Raw genomic sequence first — 22,609 nt, 5'->3', positions numbered from 1 at the left:
TTTGATATATTTAAGTATAAGAAGCAACATGAAAGAAATGCCCTCTGATCCCAACTGGTGACATGCGGTAGAGATCTGGATTCTGCCAAACCTAAGCTAGCTAAGAAGCCCTGGGAGGTCCTAGGTCTGGTGGCGATACCAGAAAATGAGACCAACTCAATTACAAATCCAAAATCATACCAATGTTTTAGAAATCTGGCCTAATGCTTATGTAACTCAAAAGCAACACAAAATTTTCTTTAAAAAAAAAACCTTTTTTCGTTTGAAAGAAAAAAATAGAAACAAACCATTCGCTCTTAAAATAAGCTCCCAAGCCAAGTTCCACCTCCAGAGTCAATTTTTTAACCAAATTAAAACACCCTGGAATAATGGGTGTGGTTAATGGACGTAGAACACCACCTTAACTGTAAACTCATATTAATTATCATTTCACACTGAGAGGGTGGGAAGCATTGATGCTACATCTGACCAACTGTCTGGCACCATCTCAGAGAAATTAGTGGCTGGAAGAGAGTTCTGTCTAAATGCATGCGTATAACCATGGTATCTCAGTGCCCTAGACTAATTTATGAACTTGCTATAAAGGAAAATGAATTTGGCAAGCAGAATTTTCTGCCTGCAGCTATACCACCTTGCGCTATGATCTTATTAGATCTCACAAACCTAAAGAGGGCTGGGCTGAGTTAGAACTTGGATGAAAACTGGCAAGAAATACCTACAGCAGCGCACATTAACATTAGCATTTGCCTTACCCTGTGATTGATATAGCTTACCAAGAGGCTGTGCTGCATAAAAGGAAAATATAATGTACAGAAATTCAATATGTACCCCAGAAAGGCAAATGCAAATGTTTTTAGCAAGTGCTACTAGATGGAGCGGGAAGCAGTAATATACTGGGTAACCAAGTCATGCTGGTATATGTCATAACTGGACAGGCAATATCCTGAAACTTCAGGAGACCTGGTAGATGATATAATTGATGGTGATGGCCCTTTGAGATTGCACAGCTAAGAGAAATACAGAGGAGTGGCAAGCAGTCCCCTCAAGACACAGGGTACTGGGATTAAGGATGAAAGTTCGTTTTTGCTATCTGTAGCCGGCTGATGTTGGCTCCCCAAACACCCATACTCAGAGTTATATCAAGAAAGTTACAGGAGCATGCCAATGTATTAGGGTGTATTTTTAAAGTGTTTTTTGTTGGCACATCAGGATTTTTAGCTATATGGTACAGAAAGCAACTTGGGGTGTGGTAAATTAAGTGCCCTCAATCATTCCTCTTTCTGCATCCTTACTCAATTGCATTGCGACATTGTAACTACTTCCATCAAGAGAGGTCACATGTATCTTGCATCTAGGCTTGCCTCCTTACTTGATTTGGTAAATAGAATACAGCAGAAGCAATTCTGTGCCAATCTGCAATAAGGGTTCCAAAAGGCCTCATGCATTTTCACTTTTCCACTTGGAACTCTTTCACCACCATTTGAACAAGCCCAGGACAGCCTGCCAGATGACAAGAGACATATGGTCCAGTATTCTTTCCACCCCTGAAACCCTGCAGGTTGCCCCAACTGGTAGCCTGCAAATGCCCAGAAGCATGGATGACTCAGATGGGAGCCCAACTGAGACCAGTCAAACTGCCCAACTGAGCCCAGTACCGACTTCAACTCAGAGAATCATGACCTATGGAATAAATGGAATTGGGGGATGCTTTGGTACACAGCACTTGCTAACTGATAGCAACCAGCTGCTAACTGAATAGCAAGCATTCAGAATTTATTAGAAGGATGTAAGAGTAACTTATCAATACAATACATCTAGTAACAATAGATAACAGGAAAGTGGATTCAGACTCTGGAGAGAGTGACAACTGGTCTGGGGGTGTAGGGATGAAGGTAGCATGAACTAATGGGCATTTTATACTGGGTAACACTAATCTGTGCATTACTCCACTCAAAATGAAATTCCATAAAGAGAAGAGCTAATGAGACTAGCTTAGATCTTTTGCCTACTGCTTGGCCAGGGGAAAGTATGAAGCACTTTCACTGATAATCCCAAAAGGATTGGATGAAGAACAGAAAGGACTGTTTCCAAACATCAGGGTACTATTAACAAAAGGAGGAGGTATGGATATCAGACAGGCCAAAACAACAGCCAGTTTTAGTAATTCTATCTTCAGTAGAACTCTTTTCAATATTTGTGAGACATAAATTACTTCAATATCTTGGCTATCGTAAATAATGCTTCAGTAAACACGGGGGTGCATATATCTTTTTGAATTTAGTGTTTTCATTTTCTTCAGATAAATACCCAGAAGGGGAATTGCTGGATCATGTGGTAGTTCTAGTTTTAATTTTTTGAGGAACCTCCAAACCATTTTCCATAATGGCTGCACCAACTTACATTCCCACCAACAGTGCACAAGCGTTCCCTTTTCTCCACATCCTCGCCAACATTTGTTTTTGTTGTCTTCTTGATAATATCCATTCTAACAAGTGTGAGGTGGTATCTCATTATGGTTTGATTTGCATTCCCTGATGATTAGTGATGTTGAGCATCTTTTTATGTGTATGTTGGCCATCTGTATGTCTCCCTTGGAAAAATGTCTATTCAGCTCCACTGCCCATTTTTTAAATCAGACTGTTTGTTTTTTTGAAATTGAGTTGTGTGAGTTCTTTATATAATTTGGATATTAACTCCTTATTGGACATATCATTTGCAAATATCTTCTCCCACACAGGGGGTTGCCTTTTTGTTTTGTTGATGGTTTCCTTTGCTGTGCAAAAGCTTTTCAGTTGGATGTAGTCCCATTTTGTTTATTTTTGCCTTTGTTGCCCTTGCCTGAGGAGACAGATCCAAAAAATATCGCTAAGACTGATGTCAAAGAGCTTACTGCCTATGTTTTCTTCTAGGAGTCTTATGGTTTCAGGTCTTATAAAGTCTTTAATCCATTTTGAGTTTATTTTTGTATATGGTGTAAGAAAGTGTCCATGAATGAATAAAGAAGATGTGGCACATGTATACAATGAAATATTACTCAGCCATAAAGAACGAAATCTTGCCATTTGTAACAACACAGATGGACCTAGAGGGTATTATGTTAAGTGAAATGAGTCAGAGAGAGGAAGACAAATACTGTATTATTTCACTTTTATGTGGAATCTAAAAAACAAAACAAAACTAAAACATACCAAAAAAACCCCAAAACAAAACAGAAACAGACTCATCAATACAGAGAACAAACTGGTGGTCCCTGGGGGTAGGGGGATGGGGTTGGGTGAAATAGGTAAAGGGGATTAAGAGGCACAAAATTCCAGTTATAAAACATGCAAGTCACAGGGATGTAATGTACTGTATAGGGAATACTGTCAATAAAATTACAATAGCTTTGCCTGATGACAGATGTTTACTAGACTTATAGTGGTGATCAATTTGTAATGTATATAAATGTCAAATCACTAAGTTGTACACCTGAAAATAATACAATATTCTATGTCAATTAAACTCCAATTTTAAAAATTTAAATTAAAAAATAAGTACTTGTGAGATACAAGATCACTACTGTGTCTCTATGTGGGCGTGGCCATTTTGTTCCACTTTGGATATTAGGAGGTTCTCGGAGCTGAGCCCCCTTGTAATTGCATTGCTTAATGATACAGTGGAGCTGGAATGGTGGAGAGTGGGGTCTATCAACCATTAAAGAAAACTGATCTAGTTCCTCCAGAGTCAACCTGGTATGGCAAACACCAAACCCCTTAGCTAAAACTTAACTGGATAAATAATGGGTACTGGATCTCTTATACAGCCAAACTCAACTCACACATTTGATAAAATATATATGTAAAGGAGTTCAGTCTACCCTCAGAACTTCACAGAATTACTGCAATTTAAAAATCATGTTCTCAGTTTTCTTCAAATACATAAAGGTCATGCTGCTCTTCCAAAAAGCTGATACCAATAGCGATGCTTGATTTTGAATGGCTGAACAAAAACTGCCAAGGAATTCCTATAATTGATATTTAAAATACAAAATCCCCTTCTGTTCACCCCCACTGACTCTCATCCCAGCTTATATCAAGAGTATAAGTAGACACTTGTTTTTGTTTTGGTCTCCATGTCACATCCCTCCCCTTTGAGAACTTCATGTTCTTCTTTTCCATGTGATTCCTGTGAACTTTCAGTCAAGGGGTTAACTTCTTTGGCCACAAAAGTAGGTCACGACCCAGAATGGCCAATTAGAGCACCCTACCTCCCTGCACATATAAGCTAAGCAAGGCCAGCAGTGACATGGATACCAGGAAAGAATATCTCCTTCTGAAGCTGCAAGCTTATATGAGCCTGGAGCTTTCAAGGCTCTATTTTCTACTATGTCAAAGGAACTTGTACAACAATGAAGCTGGTAAAGAAGAAAGCAGAGCCAAGAAACAGAGAGCTGGTTCAGGACAGATACACCCTTATCTGAAGTCCATGTAACTCCTGAACTTCTAACACTATTTTTTTTCTTTAGTAGCGGTAGTTGGATTGCTGTCATTTCTAAAAGTCTCTGGGGATGTGGCTGTATTGAACCTTATCTCTATGCAGAAACTTGGAGAACTTAGAGTTAGCAAGAACTTTCTATTCCACAGTGAAACATTTCATTCTGCAATAAATAGATGAAGACATGAAGCTCAAAGAAGGCAAATGGTTTGCCTGCAATTACCTAGTTAGTGCTAGAGATGCAACTAGAGCTTTGCTCTCCTGTTTTCCTACCCCATCTATCATATCATGCTCTCTTTGGTACCACTCAGTACTTATTATACCTTTCTTCATATGGTTATTTTTTAAATGCACACATTTGTAATCCTCTCACTTACCTTAGGAGTTCACTGATGTCAACAACCAGGGCTTTGATGTCTTTATAGCCATAGCCTCCCTAACCACTGCTTATCTACCTTTGCTACTTAACTTGGATCCCCCCAAATACCTTTCTCTGCCTACATCACTTCTCTATGCAATGGCTCACTTGTTAAGTGCATTGTTCAATTACATGCATTTGGGATGATTAACAAGGTCATCAACCTGTGCTGATGAAATATGGCTACTGGGCATCACTGAGGAGTGACTACTCTACTGCAGACAGACACAGGATGAGAGAACCTGTCCACAGGTGAGACCTCTGGACAGTTGACGTTACATAATGCTGTGACACCTGAGTGTGATGAGTGCATCTGGATATAATGAGTAAACTTGCTGTTTGTTCTTCCAGCATCAGAACAAACGATCGGCATGGAAAAAGCTGAAGGGCTGCTCTGCTCCCTTGCTCAGCACTGGCATGTTCATGTTTTGCCTTATTATTCTCTGGTTTGCTGTTCTACACAAACAGAATTCAACTGCCATGCAAATTGCTGTGGCTAAATGTGCTTCCATCAACATTAGTAAATGAAAGATATTTTTGGTGAAAAGGGCAACCATTCTGTGTATTTTCCTTGGACAGGCTCTAGCCAGTTTAAAAGAGCTGATACTAACTCATTATGACATATGGTTATTAGAGGAGGGAAAAAGTCCCACTTAAAAAAGCAGGACATCATGGATGAGAACTGGAGAATCCTGTTGTTTTGTTTTGTTTTGTTCCACGTTGCATTTCTCTGGCACATGCAGGGTAATACATCATGATCATGTTTTTGGCTAAGACTGTCTCCACCACTTCCTTCGCAACTAGTGGTCTGGCTATTTAAGGAGGTTTGACACTTTTTATGTTGATTCTGGTTCCTAGTAGCCAAGGAAACAGATAGGTTGTTTGTTTATTTGCTTTTAAAAGGAGAATCACGTTCAGGTGGGCATAACCAATACACTCATCTAGCAACTTGACCCTTCACAGAAAGGTTGGCAATCATGTTTAGAAAGGAGTAGTGTTTCTTTTCTTCTCTTTTACTATAAAATATCTCATCCTTATTATAAGTCAGCCCAGCTGGTAATGAAGAGAAAGTTATAGAAACAAGGGTTTCAGACTCCGCAACATTTATAACAACAGCACCGGACACAGTAGCACTGGCAGAAGAATATGGTGAATTAGTGACTGAGGTTTAGGGAAAAGCATTTAGTCTCTGGCTCCTGTATCTTCACTTAGTAATTCAGTGCACCTTTTCAATGCTACTCTATGTGTCCTGACATTCAGTGAAAACAAGAGATAATGTAAATTCTCAAAAGAATGCAATACTTTTTAAAAAGTAAATTTGTGCCATTCCTCTTTGCGGGTGGCGGTCGCAATATAATGAAATTAACAAATTAACCAAATTAAAGAGCGCACTACAACCCTTAAAAGGTCATAAACGATGGACCTAGCATCCCACAGTTACATACTAGATACTCCAGATTTTATCTACATGCTGAAGACAATGGTTGATTTCTCTTTTCCTTTCCTGGCTCTCTAGTTATTTAGGATTACTGACATTTTGGGGACAGAAGGGACCGCTGAAATAACCTAATGCCAAGGTTTTCAGTTTTTTTAAAAAAAAGAAGTAGAATTCTGCCTTACAAGTGAAATCACACACACTTTCAAGTGTATATTATGAATAAACAATTAAGAAAGCTGCTTTGGTGGAAGCAGAAGTGAAGGGCCTGGAGGCCAGACCACTGGACTTCCCTCCTATCCTGGGGTCAACCCCTGTGGTGCCGTGGTGGGGCAATTAAGCTCCACACTGTGCTGATTGAAAACCACTGATCTAATCCCACCTTCTCACATCTTGTAGATGAGGACTGAATTCCGAGAGATTAAAAGCCTCTAGCGACATCACATAACTAGTAGATACAAGTATGTGAACCTGAGCCTAGGGCTTCTGAACTGGATCAGGGTCCGATACTTTGTTTCATAAAACAGTGACTACCTTCCTTTGCCTTTCAAGGTTTCTACTGAAACGACATAGTATTTCAAGCCCTACCGTGAATGCCTATACATTTTCCAATGCCTCCCCAAACTAAAAGTAAATTTTGCTAAAGCACTTGTGTAACATCAGCAATCTATGAGAAGACCTACAGTTAACAGCTGTGCACAATAAAATTCCTCACCTCTAGGAGATAACATCAAAAGATGTGGCTTTGATGGAAAGCAAATACCTAGACACTTGAAAAAGCAGTTGTTTTTGGCAAGATGTGTTCAACATACAACATACAGAATATCTCACAACATAAAACAACAACAAAAAAATCTGTTTAAATGAATGGGTAATAGTTAAATAGTTTCTCAGCTTAATATAACATTTGCCAGTCAATGTTTTTCCTATTTTATTGTACTAGTAAACGTAAATAGGATAAATGAATAACAATATGACTCTATAGTAGACGAAATACCTCAAAAAACAATAAAATGTGTTGGTTTAAAATTAACATAAGTAAAACACTTAAAATAGTGTCTGGTACTTAGTCAGAGTTTATATATATATATGGTTTTTTAAAAAAATTACCCTTCAGTATGCCTGCTAAAATCAGAAAAATGTGTGAAAAATAATCACCTGCATTTTAAAACAAATAAGCAAAAAAAGCCCTCAAGCATCCTGCTTTTAGATTCCATCCATAATTGGTAGCTACATTATTTAGAACTCTGCCATATCTACTGCCACCCACTGGTTCATATCTGGATATACCACAATGAGTTAAGAGCTTTCTCATAAGGTCTGACCACAGAAAACACACAGGTTGAAATGAAGAATAACATTCAAAAAGTATGGCTATCCTCTGTGGTTTGTCTCAGACACTGAAACAACATGCTGGTCTACAGATGGAGCCCAAATGGTCTAATAAATGAAAGGTTTAGAATCCACTGTCTGTCTTAGGTATGTGGTAAAACATCCAAATACAGGTACTCATGTTTTATTTGATGTCAGTTCATTTCTGGTGAAACTTTCCATCTTGACAACTTTACAGAGATTTAAAACATCTTCTCCACAAAACTGCTATACTACAGAAAACAACAAAGTAATCTACCCCATTCTGCCTAATTCTTGGCTCTGGCATGAAGAAACAACAAGATATAGATTGAAAGTTCCGATTCAATCAACTATTAAGATTTTTAACATTTCTATTAGCAATAAGAGCAGAAAAAGAACATATTCATTAAGAAACAAGTAACCTGTCTTAAATCAGTCTAAGGGCTATCTTGGTCAAAAGGACTGCATGTGACAATTAGCAAAATGAGCAAGAGACGTTTATGATCTATTATAAACACCACTTCAAGAATAAGTTTCATATGCTCAAACCCAGGAACAAAATCATGTTCCTTCCTACATACAATATCTCTAAATTACAATCACCTAATGGAAACTTTGGCTTTTATTTAAATTCCTTTATCTTGGACTTTGTTCAGGTTCTAAACTCATAAGGTGCAAGTGGGTATGTATTTTGGGGCCTATAGAAATTCTGGGTATTTGACTTGTTCATCTCCTGTTTACAGAAACTATAAACGTTTGTGCTGGTTTCTTTTTTTAAATTATTTTTTATTTTTTTATTTTTTATTTTTGTGGTACGCGGGCTTCTCACTCTTGTGGCCTCTCCTGTTGCGGAGCACAGGCTCACGGGCCCAGCAGCTCCATGGCATGTGGGATCTTCCCGGACCGGGGCACAAACCCGAGTCCCCTGCATCGGCAGGCGGACTCTCAACCACTGCGCCACCAGGGAAGCCCTGTGCTGGTTTCTTGATGCACCTACTAGTAAATTAGATCTAGCTTCCTAGGCCTTTCAGACTCCTGGGTCTACCCTAAATCTATTCTAAATACAGACCAAGTTCTGAAAACCAAACATAAAGAACAAATCTTGACAGCAATGAGAGATAAATGATACCATAGTTATAGGGGGGAAATAGAATGCTAGCTAATTTCTCATTATAATCCATGGAGGTCATTACATTTTTAAATGCTGAAAAAAAGAAATGACAACTCAAGAGTCCTGTATGCAGTGAAAATATCCTTCTAGAATGAAGGTGGACTCAAGACATTCTCAGGAAGAAAAATTAAGATAATTAGTTGTCAGCAGACCTACACTAAAAAAAACAACTAAAGAAAAGTCTCTAAAAAGAGAAGAAATGATAAAAGAATCTTAAAAGATCAGGAAGAAAGAGCACAGTAATCAAATATGTGGATAAATCCAATAGATTTTCCTTCACCTATTTAGCTTTTAAAATTATGTTCGATAGTTGAAACAAAATATGTAACATGATATGATGTGATTCTAAAGGCATATAGAGGAATATGTAAGACAATTAAATTATAAATAGGAAGGACAAAAGAACATGAAGGAAGAAAGTCTTCTACAATTCAAACTGATAAAATGACAATACCAGTAGACTTTGACAGCCATGTATATGCAGTGCAGTGTTTAGAACAACCACTGAAAAAGCTATACAAAGAGATGCACTCAAAAACAGAATTGAAAAATCAAAATGGAATTCTAAAAAATGCTCAAATAACCCATAGGAAGACAGAAAAAAGGCAGAGAAATAAAAAACACAGAAAACAAACAAAAATGGCAGACATTAAGTCATAACATCAATAATTATATTACATAAAAATGGTCTAAATGTACCATTTAAAAGATAGAAGTTGGCAGATTGGATTAATGATGACTCGGCTATTAATCCATGACGTTGCCCATGGACCCAACTATATGCTGTCTGTAAGAAAGTCACTTCAAATGTAATGATACAGGCAGGATGAAAGTAAAAAATGGAAGAAGACACACCATGTAAATATTAATGAAAAAAAGCAGGAATGATTATATTAATATAAGATAAAGTAGATTCCAGAGCAAAGAAAATGATCAGAAACAGAAAAGAACATTATATAATGATAAAAAGGGTTAATCTACCAACTTATATAACTGAAAGGAACAATAGAAAAAATTCAAAATTAGAATTGGAGACCTCAACACCCTTCTCTCAACAATTGGTATTACAATCAGACAGAAGATCATCAAAGATATATATAAGCATATGCCAAGGATATATATAAGCATAAATATAACAGGGAAAACACGTGGAAACTAAACACTTCTAAATAAAGCATGGGTCAAAGAGAATGTCTCAAGGGAGATAAAAATATTATAAATTGAATAAAATGAAAACACAACATGTCAAAGATTATGGAACACAGTCAAAGCAGTGCAGAGGAGAAAATCTTAGAAATAATGCATACATTAGAAAAGAAGAAAAGTCTTGAATAAATACTGTATGCTCCCACCTCAAGAACCTAAAAAATTACAAAATAAATCCCAAGCAGTGAAAGGAAAAAAATATTAAGATAACAATAGAAATCAATGAAATTGAGAATAGGAAAACAAGAGAGAAAAATCAATGAAACAAAGAGGTGCTCCTTACATAGTTCAATAGAATTGACAAACCTTTAGCAAGATTGATGAGAGAAAGAGCATGTGACATCAGTAATGAAACAGGGGATTTCACTACAGATCTTGCAGATATAAAAAGGATATTAAGGGAAGACTATGAGCAACTCTTCACATATAAATTTGACAACTCAGATGAAATGGACCACTTCCTTAAAACATATAAGGTACCATAACTTACTCAATATGAAATAACTAATTTGAATAACCTTGTAAGTATTAAGTAAATTATATTTATAATACAAAAATTCCCAGAAATCTCCAGGCCAGAAGGTTTCACTGGTGGATTCAACCAAATGTTTAAAAAAGAATTAGCACCAATTTTACACAATCTCTCCCAGAAAATAGAAAAAAAGGAATACTTTTTAATTCATTTTATCAAACTAGTATATCACCTTGCTACAAAAAATATACAATTAAAAAAAGAAATAGAAAGAAAACTGCAGCTCCCTTCTAAATACAGATGCAAATAACCCTAACAAAATATTAGAAAATAAAATTTAACAACATATAAAAAGAATTATATATCATGACCAAGTTGGGTTTTTTTTCCTAGGGATGCAAAGTTGGTTCAATATTCAAAAATCAATCAATGTAATCCATCATTTTAACAAGCTAAAGAAGAAAAAAAATCACATAATTGTATCAATTGATGCATAAAAATTATCTGAGAAAATTCATCATATAGTCATGATTAAAAAAAACTTCAGAAAAAATATAGAACTTCCTCAACTTGATAGAGTGCATCTATAAAAACCTACAACTAACATATTTAATGATAAAAGATGAAATGTTTTCCCTGTAAGATCAGAAATACGGCAAGAATGTTCTGTCTCACAATTCTTATTCATCATGATATTGGAATATCTTTTCAATGCAAAAAGCAAGAAAAGGAAATGAAAAGTATATAGATTGGAAACAAAGAAATAAGTGTCCCTATTTGCAGATAACATGATTGTCTTCATAGAAAATCCCAAAGACTCTAACAACAACAAAAACCCAAACAGACAAAAACTAGCTCTTGAAATCAATAAGTGAGCTCAGCAAAGTCACAGGATACAAGATAAAAATACAAAAATTGATTATATTTCAATATACTTTGAATGAACAGGCAGAAACCAAAATTAAAAATTAAAATACCAATTTAAAAGACTCCCCTCCCAAGCGAAATACTTAAGTGTAAATTTAACAAAACATATAAAGGACTTATATGCAAAACAATGATGAGAAATACCATGTTCATGGACTGGAAGACTCACATTGTAAAGATATCAATTCTCTCCAAACTGATATAAAATTCAATAGAATTTCTATAAAAGTCCCAGCAATATTTTTTTCGTAGCTAAAGACAAGGTTATTCTAAAATCTGTATGGAAAGGTAAAGGAACTAGAGCAGCTTAAACAAATGAGCGAACTGGGTGAAATCAGTTTATTCAAGTTCTAGACTTGTTACAGAGCTACAGTAATCAAGACTGTGTGGTCTTGATAGAAGTATATACACATAGATCAATGGAACAGATAGAGAACCTGATTATAGAAATGGAGAACAGATCAGTGGTGGCCAGAAGTTAAGGATGAAGTGGGGAAAGAAGAGACGTGGGTGTAGCTATAAAAGGCAGCATGAAGGATCTTGGTGTTGATGGAAATGTTCTGTATATTGACTGTATCAATGTCACTATTTTGGTTGTTATACTATACAATAGCTTTGTAAGATATTTCTATTGGGGGAAAATGAGTAAGGGGATCTTTATGTATTATAGGATCTCTTAGTATTCTCACAACTTCATGTGAATAGAAAAGTATCCTTGAAATAAAAAGTTTAATTAAAAAATTCAGAAGGGCTTTAGATAAAATGACAGAAAATGGATATTAAAAGTTAATTAACTAATTATGTTTTGAGGTCAATACCTCAACATGCCCTTTACCATCTATCCATCCTCATTGCAACTGCCCTAGTCCAGACAGCCATCTTCTCTTTTCTAGGCAACTACAATTACCCATATTTCTAGAGCAAAGTGTATGGCTGAACTCTCTACTATTACTAAAAGAAAGAACAAAAACGTTGGACATGCTAAGGAATATAGGGTATAAGCTTTGGTGTCAGTCACTTGGATATATAATCTTATCCATCTACTCTTCTTTCCTCCAGTCTAAAATGGGGGCAAAAAATGCCAACATTCTAGGACTGTTATAATGATTATAGAAGAAATATACCTAACTTTTCAATTACACTTGATCTTTGAACTACACAGGTTTGAACTGTGCAGGTCCACTTATACACAGATTTTTTTTTCAAGAAACTTGCATCAATACTACAGTACTACACAATCCATGGTTGGTTAAATCCATGGATGTGGAACTGCAGATATGGAGGGCGGAATGTAAAGTTATACGCAGATTTTTGACTGTGTGGAAGGCTGGCACCCCTAACACCCACATTGCTCAAGGCTCAACTGTAATAGTAATTATCATCATCATAATTATTTCATCACACCTGTACAAATTATAATTATTGTTACTATTAATTATGAATATAAATTGTGTTGATGATTAGAGAGCCCCTCTTTTGCAAGAAAGAAAATAACTGGATAAAAGTCCACATTGATGGGATAAAAGACATCAATATTCTCTTGAATATTGTATTCTGTTCTGAAGACTGAGACTCAACAACATTACTGCCTCCCTTTCACTATATCTTATAAACTAGAAATTAAATCTTTTCTTACTGATTTGAATTTGTGGGAGCCAACATAGTGGAATTTGTGGGAATCAATATAGTGGGAATCAATATAGTGAAATGTTGTGAAACATGCAATTGAGGTTTTACTAAATCCAAAATGGATGGATGGGGGGAAATTAGTACAAAAATTTTCAGAAAAGCTATGATATCTTCAAGGTCTATACATTCCATTTCAAAAACATATCTTGAAATTCTCACCTGAATTACTACAACAGCATCCTACCTGTGTTCCCTAGTCCCAGACTCCTCTTACTCAATCTTCCCCTACACTGTTCCAAATTATGAATCTAAAACAGAGATGCCATGTCACCCTCCATTCAAAAATGTACTGAACTGTTAATAGTATTGGATTCTATTCGTGCTGCTGAAAGTGATTGGTCATGGCTTCTTGTAGCATGTATGGTCAAGTATTCTAACAATATGCCCAAGCTCAGTAGAAAGAAGTTTCTTAAATTCAGTTTTGATGTCCTCCATGGATATGGGGTGGGGGGAATAATGAAATGTAGACATCTAGTATTTCCCGTGCTGAGACACATAAAGTCCAAACTCATTAATATGTCCTTTATAAAGGATATGTCTACAAATTTACTTCCAAGACCATTGTCTTCTCTCATCACTGCAATATCTCCTTGCATTAACTGTAATACCCTTCCTGGACTTCACTAACTAGAAAATATCTAACCATTCTTCAAATCCCAGCTAAAACAAATATCCTCTGTTGACTTTCACCAACTATCCCATACCCACTCATATTCCTGAAGATATTGCTTTAGCTTCTGTATCCCAAAGTACTTTGTTTCTACTTTTATTATTTATTCTATTATAGTAACTGCAAAATAATTATTCTGAAGTTATAACTACAATTTACTTCATTACACTTTATGTTATTCCTCTATATTTTATCTCTTCTAATTCTTCTGAAACAATTGGGGCTTCCTATTCCAAAAGTAGGTATCCTCTGGCAAAAGTCAAGAATCAAGTCAGACCTGAAATCAGGATAACTTGCAAATTAGGACAATAGCAAAACCATGATAATACAGGCCAATCAGTAACGTTGAGGATCATGGCTAAGTTTTGACCAAGCCCATCCAAAGGAGGTATGGTTTACTCAGTATGTGAAAAAATATTAGAATGAGAGAGTCAGGAGACCTGGGTTCTAGCTATTCCTCTGCTATTAGTTAGCTAATTAGATTTGTAAGAATGGTCACTTAATCTTTCTTGGCCACAGTGATGTCAATAAAATAATGGGAGTGGACTAGATTATTGCAAAGAGCTCTCTAGCACTGAAAGTTTAAGCAATGTACTTTAGTAGATTGCTGCATGGTCTCTAAATGTTAGCTGTTGTCTCTTAGTTGAGTGCCTCAATCTGGATGAGTAACAATTATTCAGAATCAACATGGATGACAATCAACCCCCCCAAAACTTTTTAAAAACCCAAAGAGATTCTTCACTTAGTTTAAGTAATTATTCTTATTGTTAGGACCATTTATAGATAATAAGGACACATGACAAATTCATTCTCATTCACCTCTAATATATATTTGTTTTCTTTTACACCCAGGGTAAACACACTTTTAGATAATTACAAATCTTCCCTTTTGGTTCTTCAAATCCTCACAATTACAATAATTCTTCTCTATCTTCTTATTCAGAGTTCTTTTAAATTCTAACAAATAAATTAAACCAACTGTTTTACCTAGAAGTAGAAAAACTTCACAAAATGGATTTTTACACAAATGAACTATATAACACAAATATTTTCAGTTGTCATATCAGTTTATTTTCTTGTCAGTGACACAGCAAAAAAAAAAAAAAAAAAAGGCTGTGGAAGTCCTCAAAGGACAGCTTTCTCCCAAACCAGGCATCATACAGATCTTCTAAAGGTCAGTCAGGTATACCAAACCTAGTTCATGAATAGGGAGAATTAGGATTTTAGTGGTTTTAGTCCCTTCCCATTCATGAGAATGAAAAATGTGTGTCCCATTTAAACAAAGGGATTCAACAAATACCGAAGTAACTAGCAATAGAAAAATGAAAGTAAACCAATACAGTTGTCAATGTAAGGTTATGGCATGAAAAGAAAAATCTTAAATGAGTGTTTTCTTAGTTGTTATGTTCAGATGGCAAATGGTTTTCATGGATAATCTCACAGGTCATTGCTTCCTTTAATTAGTGACTTTTGCTAAACATAAAAAGAGTCTCAAGTAATTTTTAATACTGATTACAACTGTCTAGCCCATTAACAAATCGTCGTATTAACACTGGCCACACTGTACTGCTTATCATTTCATTTTCATAGATTTTAATCAGCTTTTCCTTTCCCACTAGGGTTGATCATTAAACAGTAATAGAGGCATTTTGCCTCTTTTGCTTTTGGATCTGCAGCATCTTGACTGAAAAAGAGGTCCATAAAATGCAAAAACTGTGGATCCGAAATTGGATGGTGGTGGTGACTTACAGATATAGTCAAAAAGCCAGGCTCTGTGAATTCCACCAGCAACCTGACTGAATCAATTTCATGTTGCCACAATACTTCTGGAAGAGTCTTTAAAATTCCTCTTTCCATCAGCAGCTTCTCTTATTTTCATTAGCTGGGAACAGTACATAATCATAACTGACAGGCTGGAGGGAGTTTAGGCTTATGAAACAGGGAGAGGAAAGGAAAATGTTCATTGTTCAGATTCCCTAAAATAGAGACTGCTATCTTTGTTTGGGAAACAGAATGTACTGCATTTGTAGTCTAATCCCTAGGGGTTAGGCAGATCTACCAGTTTATAACAAACCTCAAGGGTTCTACTCTCAAAAAATGTCCTCTTTTCCCCCGGTACTTTCATTTATAAATATGTGCAGAGAACAGGATAGCCTGGCTCTTGAACACCATGTTATTACATATATATGACCTCTGTTCAAATGTCACCTTGTCAGAGAGAACTTCCCTGGTCTAAGAGAAGATCTAAAACAGTACTCTCTATACTCCTGCCTTGATTTGATATTGATATATATACTATATACAAAATACGTGCACATTTTATATATACAACATTTATGAACATCAAAGGCTATGTATCTAAAGACAAACATACAGCTCACTTTCAAAATAAATGTGTACCCTAAAGAAAATAAGCATATACTAAGAAAAGATTGAAGCTGCACAATAAGTATGACCAGGGTAAACAAAGTAACACAAAATTAGAGAACGAGGAAGAAGAAGATAGAGTGAGGAAAAAAAGAATAGATACATGGGGAGGACTACTATTCCAGTAGCTTTTCCCTGCTTTTCCTAAAGTAGATTTCAGTTTTCAATTCTGTCTGCACATATGCGACCATCCTGTCACCACCTCCATCGGTTCCCTTGCTGCTCTTATCTATTGCAACTCTCTTCTTTGCAGTCTCAGCTCTAGTCCTACTTGCTTCCCTGCTCTTCTGGGAATATGCCATTAATCACTGCCACAGGGTCTTCACCAAGAACAATGAGTCTTCTGCCTAGAACAAACTTCCCATTCACTCCTTGATTGCATTTAAGTCCCTGCTCAAATATCACCATACCAGAAAGGACTTCCCTGAACTAAAAAGATATAAAAGGGTACACACATCCATTCTGTCTAACTTATGCTGCTTTTATTTTCTTCTCAGTACTTTTTGACACGTGGAACATGATTTGTATATTTGTTTAACTGTTGCCTTTTCCCCTCCACGAGAAGGAAGCACCACGAAAACAGTGATTTTGTTTGTTCAGGTCACTCAAGTATCTCAAGCACCTAGAGCACTGCCAGGCACATAGTAGGTACTCAGTAAATAACTTGTTGAATAACTGAATCTAATTCTAGCTTTCCTACTAACATAAAATTGAACTTTATTATATAGCACAGATTACATCTCATTTCACATCTTCATTTTCCTCTAACACCAACCTAATGTTGCTTAAAATATCTTAATCACTTCCCAGTGGTTTTAGAATATAATACACATTCCCTTTATGGACTGTTCTTTGTTTAATTTTCCAGTTTTATCTTTCACCACTCATTTTCGTATTCTAAATTCTGGTCATACTAAAAGTATTTGCAGTTCTAAAATGTAGGATTCTCCCTTCAACCTCTAAATCCTACTCTATTTCTTCTGCCTGGAGTACACTATCTATTCCATTTACCCTGACTAACTCCTAGTTGTCCTTCAGAATCCAGCAAAGCTTTCCCATTTGGGGTTAGATACCCTTAGTAATTGCTCTCACAATCACTACCCTGTGCTTTGCTTTAATATGGCATTTCCACACTATTTTTAAAAATAATAATGGTCTCCTTATTTATCTGTTCCTCCTTCCCCATTTCCTGAAGACTTCAGGAACTGCAAAGGGTCTCTTTGCACTTATTCAATACAGTACCTGGAACCCAATAAACAAGTAATGAATATTGACTAAATGAGTGTATATGATAAATTTATATTAAAAACTAAATTATTCCGGGTTTTGAGATTTGAGAGATTTCTGAATTATGACTTGAGAATACTGGTGACATATTATACTACTGCAAAGACTGTAAGATCACAAATTTCTACATGAAAGCCTTCATTTTCAAAAAAAACTACATAATCAAATATTTGTTATATGTAATTTCAAACATAAGGCTGAGATATTTTAAACTTGGTAAAGCATTTGGATAAGTAAATATTATGTAATTGGGAAGGGCTAAGCATGACTCATTTTTTTTTCCCCAAAAGTTACCTTGGTTAATATTTCAGGATTTGCCTATAAATGGAAATTCCTTCCCTGTAACTGACTTTGAACCCTTTAAAACCAAAACATTAAATCATATATCTTGGACAGCACAAATAGCATGAGTTTTGTTTAAGATGTCAATTTAAAGATTCCATTATGATAGTCCCCTCCACTGTCTGCTGGGTGAGCTTTTGGGTGTCCATTTTCCCACATGGTGATAGATTCGCACTTTGCTTCATCAGGTCTTCACTGGGCCAATAACACATTTTAGATGTAATTATGGGAACAGTCTGTGGCAGTGGAAAACCAAAGTTAACTGAACCACATGGAAATAAAACCCATGTCATTGGTGTCATTACCAGTACACTCTAACCAACAGAGTTAACCTCAATGTAAATAACAGGCAAAAATAGCACAACACTCCATCTTTTGGAGAAATCAGTCCCTTTGGAAAGAATGCAATAAGAAGGAAACACCTGAACTCATATTTTTTGGACCAAAAGAGGACAAAGTTATTGATTTTTTAAGATTATATATGTACATGGGTAAAAACATTTCAAACAGTTGGAAAAAAAGTTTACAATGAAAAGTAAACTTCACCAATCTACATAAAGAGAAGAGCACCGAAGAAGGAATAAGTGAAGGTAAAATAAAAGCTTGCATTTTTCTTATTCTCAAATGTTCTAACAAATAACAGTTTGTTTAAAATAATAATAGCAACAATGTATTTGATTATATATGGCTTATGCATATATCTTTATATATATATAAATAAATAAATATATATATGCTTATATATTCTCATATGTAAGTGAAATGAATGACAGTAATGATATATCAATATGATACAGGAGGGAGGAATTAAAATTATTGTTATTATGAAGTATTTACTACTCCTGAAGTGGTACAGTGTCATTTGAAAGTAGACTTGTATTAGTTGTAAATGTATATTGCAAACTCTAGGGCAACCACTAAAAAAAGTAAAAAAAATAAAAATTAAAAAATAAAAAGTAAAACATATGCTAAGAAAGAGAGAAGATAGAATCATATAAAATCCTCAAATAAAACCACAAAAGGCACGAAAATGGTGGAAGGGAAAACAGAAACAAAGAATAACAAATAGAAAGCAGTAACAAATATGCTTGATGTTAATCCAACTACATAAATAATCTCTTTGAACGTCAATGTTCTAAATGCATGCAGAAACTGTCAGTGAATTAAAAAACACTATGACCCAACTATATGTTGTCAACAAGAAATCCACTTTAAATATAAAGACACATATGGATTATAAGTAACTGGATGGAGGAAAGTAAACCATGCTAACACAAATTAAAAGAAAGCAGGAATAGCTATATTAATTTCAGACAGATCAGACTTTGAGCAAAGGAAGTTATTAGGGATAAAAGGGCATGACATAATAATGAAGGGGTCAATTCTCCAGGAAGATATAACAACTCCTAATGTGTATGAATCTATCAACAGAGCATCAAACTTGTGAGGCAAAAACTGATAGAATCACAAGGAGAAATGGATGTATCCACTATCATAATTGGATACTTCAACAATCTCTATCAAAAATGAACAGAATCAGTAGGCAGAAATCAGTAAGGATGTAGTTGAACTCAACACCACCCATCAATCAACTGAATATAATCAACACCTAGAGACTTCATCCAGCAACAGCAGAAGATATAACTCTTCTCAAGATCACATGGAACATTCACCAAGATAGACTACATTCTGAGCCATAAAACACACCCTGACAAATTGAAAAGGACATACAATGTCTGTTCTCAGACCACAATGGAATTAAATTAGAAATCAATAATATAAATAACTAAAAATCCCCAAATATATGGAGATTAATCAACACACTTCTAAATAACTCATGGGTTGAAGAAGAAATATGAAGAGAAAGTAAGAATTATTTTGAACTAAATGGAAATGAAAACACAACTTACCAAAATTTGTCAGATGCCATGAAATTATTGCTAGAAGGGAAATCTGTAACACTGAATGCATATATTAGAAACAAAGAACAATCAAAAATCAATAATCTAAGTTTCTACCTTAGGAATTTAGAAAGAGAGGAAATTAAATCCAAAGTAAACAGAAGAAACAATAAAAATTAAAACAGAAATCAATGAAACCAAAAACAAGAAAACAACAGATTTTCTACCAACAAAACTAAAAGCTAGTTCTTAGTAAAGACCAATAAAAGCAATAAGCCTCTAGCCAGGTTAACTATCACAAAAAGAGAGATGACACAAATGACTAGAATATCAGAAATGAAGGAGGGCACATCACTACAGTACCCATGGAAATCAAAAGGATAATAAAGGAATACTATGCACAACTCTATGCTCTCAAATTTGATAACCTAGATGAAACAGACCAATTCCTTGAACAATGCAATCTGCCTAAACTCACACAAAAAAGAAACAGACAATCTAAATAGGCCTAAATCTATTAAAGAAAGTGAATCAATAATTAATAACCTTCCAAAACAGAAAGCACCAGGCTCAGATGAGTCCATTGGTGAATTCTACCAAATATTTATGGAAGAAATTATATCAATTCTCTACAATCTCTTCCAGAGGATAGAAGCAGATGGAGTACTTCCCAACTCATTTTATGAAACCAGAATTACCCTAGTAGCAAAACAAGGCCAAGACATTACAAGAAAACTAAAGATCAATATTTCTCAAAAAAAAGATGCAAAAATTCTCAACAAAATAATAACAAATTGAATCTGACAATGCATAAAAATAATTATACATCACAACCAAGTGGAATTCATCCTGGATATGCAAGGATGGTTCAACATTAGAAAATCAATTAACGTAAGCCATATCAATATGTTAAAAAAGAAAAATCACATGATCATATCAATATATGTACAAAAAGGGCTTGACAAAATCCAGCACATATTCATGATAAAAATCTCTGAGTAAGTTAGGAATAAAGGGGAACTATCTCAACTTGATAAAAAAATTCTACAAAAAACCTACAGCAAATTTCATACTTAATGGTGAGAAACTTGACGTTTTCCCACTAAGATCAGGTACAGGGAAGGCAAGGATGTTCCCTCTTACCATTTCTTTTCCACACACTACTAGACACCCTTGCTAATGCCATGAGGCAAGAAGCTAAAATGAAAGGTATATAGATCAGAAAGGAAGTAATAAAACTGCCTTTGTGCACAGAGGAAATAATCAGCTATGTAGAAAATCTGAAATAATTGACCAAAAAATACTGCAACTAATAAGCAAATATAGCAAGGTTGTAGGATATGAGGTTAATATACAAAAGTAATTGTTTTCCTATATACTTGCACAGAACAAGTGGTATTTGAAATTAAAAACACAATCCCATTACATTAGCACCCCCAAAATGAAATGCTTAGGTATAAATCTAACAAAATATTTGCAAGGTCTATTTGAGGAAAACTACAAAACTCTGTTGAACAAAATCAAAGAATGAAATAAATGGAGTTATATACCATGTTCATGGATATGAAGACTCAATATTGTCAAGATGTCAGTTCTTCTCAATTTGACCTACTGATTCAATGCAATCTCAATCAAAATCCCAGAAAGTTATGGATATTGATACATTGACCCAAAAGTTTACATGGAGAGGCAAAAGGCCCAGAATACTCTATACAATATTGATGGGGAAGAAAAAAGTTGGAGGAGACTGATACTACCTAACTTCAAGACTTACTGGAAAGCTACAGCAATCAAAACAGTGTGGCACTGGTACAAGAATAGATCAATGGACCAGAACAGAGAGCCCAGAAACAGACCCACATAAACACAGTAAACTGATTTTTGACAAAGGAGCAAAGGCAATACAATGGAGCAAAGACAGTCTTTTCAACAAATGGTGCTGGAACAACTGGACACCCACATGCAAAAAAAAGAATCTAGACCCAGACCTTACATTATTCACAAAAATTAACTCAAAATGCATCATGGACCGAAGTGTAAAATACAAAACTATGGAACTAACTATTGTGAACTAACTAACTATTGTGAACTAACCTCTAGAAAATAACATAGGAGAAAACCTAGATGACCTCGGGTATGGTGATGTCTTTTTAGAAACATCACCAAAGACAATCCAAGAAAGAAAAAAATGATGAGCTGGACTTCATTAAAATTAAAAACTTCTCTATGACAGACAATATCAAGAGAATTAGAAGACAAGCCAAAGACTGGGAGAGAATGTTTGCAAAAGACATATCTGACAAAGGATGGTTATCCAAAATATACTAAGAACACTTAAAACTCAACAATAAGAAGACAAACAACATGATTATAAAATGGGCCAAAGACCTTAACAGATACCTCACAGAAGTAGATACACAGATAGCAAAGAAGGATATGAACAGATGCTCCACATAACAGGTCGTCAGGGAAATACAAATTAAAACAACAATAATATATGAGTATATACCTATTGGAATGGCCCAAATCTGGAACACTGAAATCAACATATGCTAGCAAGGATGTGGAGCAAAAGGAATGCTCATACATTGCTGGTGGGAATGTAAAATGTACAGCCACTTTGGATGACAGTTTGGTGAGCTCTGACAAAACTAAACACACTCTTACTACAAGATCCAGGAACTGCAGTCCTTGGTATTTACCTAAAAGAGCTGAAACTTCTGTTCACACAAAACCTGCATAGGCATGTTTATAGCACCTTTATTCATTATTACCAAAACGTGGAAGCAATAAAGATGGCCTTCAGTAGAATGGATAAATAAACTATGAGACATGCAG

General features: G+C 35.3%; 1 protein-coding gene across 1 annotated transcript in view; it reads right to left on the bottom strand.

Moving 5' to 3' along the window:
* CEP128 (centrosomal protein 128) overlaps nt 1-22,609 on the bottom strand; it is a 424,502-nt gene that overhangs the window by 76,361 nt on the left and 325,532 nt on the right. The gene's annotated exons all lie outside the window — the stretch shown is intronic.

This window comes from Lagenorhynchus albirostris, chromosome 1 (assembly GCF_949774975.1).
Source record: "Lagenorhynchus albirostris chromosome 1, mLagAlb1.1, whole genome shotgun sequence".
NCBI classification, from domain to species: domain Eukaryota; kingdom Metazoa; phylum Chordata; class Mammalia; order Artiodactyla; family Delphinidae; genus Lagenorhynchus; species Lagenorhynchus albirostris.
Note: the sequence above shows the minus strand (reverse complement) of the source record. Positions and strands in the feature narration are given on the sequence as shown.